The following is a 1,310-nucleotide window of genomic DNA, read 5'->3' as shown; positions in this document are numbered from 1 at the left end:
GAGTACAACTAAGCACATGATCACAGAACACAGAACACAGAACACAAAACACAAGACGTTTTACAAAATAAAACAGGAAACAAGGAAACTAGACATGACACAAGGGGAACCTGATAAACCATGAACTAGACTGCAAACTAAGCCTGACCAAATAACTAGATAACTGAAAAGAAACTTGAATACAGATGAAATAACAAAATAACATGAAACTAAAAAAAAACTGGGTCGCATGACCCAGGACCATAACAGTAAGAGTTACAGGTTCAGTGATGTGTGTTATGTCTGGGAGCAGCTGACTGGACAAAGCTGAGACGCGGAGTGCATGGAGCAATGCTGGGCCGCTAAATTGGTGTTCATAAAACACTGTTTGGCACCAGAATCAACCAGGGCAGACAGGGTGTAAGTATTTGTGCTGGATGTGGTTTTTTGCAGACAACATCAGACGTGGAGGAGAATCTTTCCCTGAAGTTACGTCCTACCCTTACTGGTGGGCGTGCCCTTTTGCTTGTGCTGGGCAGGTGGCAACGATAGGTGTGTCCGAATTCAGAGGAAGGATGCTTAAAATGCCATATTTGGATGCAATGACGTCACAGCGACGCAACGAAGGCTGTCTGAATTCAAAGAGTACTCAAAATGTGGCGACAAATGCGTCCTACTTTGCCCCGAATTTTAAGGATGGGTCCGATGTATCCTTCGTGTCCTACTATATCCCAGGATTCACTGCGGGTCTTGGAGGAGATTTGTTTCTGATAACGGTGGTGGTCGAAGTGGGAGAGGAAAACATTTTCAAATGTAAGTATATGAAAATCTGGTTGTACAAAAATTAAATTGTTATAGCGGTTGTGTTGTTAAGCTTCGAGCATCTGCATAGACATGTTTTTTTATTTTATTTAAATAACCGTAAACCAGCTTGTATGGTGTGACCCGTGGTTTTCCATGTATTGCTGCTTACATTCAGCTAATTTAGATTTTTTCGAATTTGTGATATGTTGTGGGGAACAAAGACCAAACGGCTTAATTTATTAAAACGAGAAAACAATCACCTCTTCACTGGGGTGAAGAATTGGGCCGCTACGGCGTGAATGTACAAGAATAAATAATAAATCAATTTACACATCATATTCATATGACTGCGGTTCTATTAACCTTCATGCTGTACAGCAGTGGTCCCCAACCTTTTTTTTCACCTTCATGTGATGGGTGACTGGGGTCTTTGGTGATTTTCCCAGCCCTTTTCAGACACTGCTTCCTGTAGATGTCTTTTATGGCAGGAAGTGGTGCTCCGGCGATGCGCTGGGCAGTTTTCACAA

The sequence above is a fragment of the Pundamilia nyererei genome, unplaced genomic scaffold (genome assembly GCF_000239375.1).
Source record: "Pundamilia nyererei isolate P.nyererei 1_Seehausen unplaced genomic scaffold, PunNye1.0 scaffold01273, whole genome shotgun sequence".
In the NCBI taxonomy this organism is placed as follows: domain Eukaryota; kingdom Metazoa; phylum Chordata; class Actinopteri; order Cichliformes; family Cichlidae; genus Pundamilia; species Pundamilia nyererei.
The sequence above is the reverse complement of the archived record's forward strand: the minus strand, read 5'-3'. Positions refer to the sequence as shown.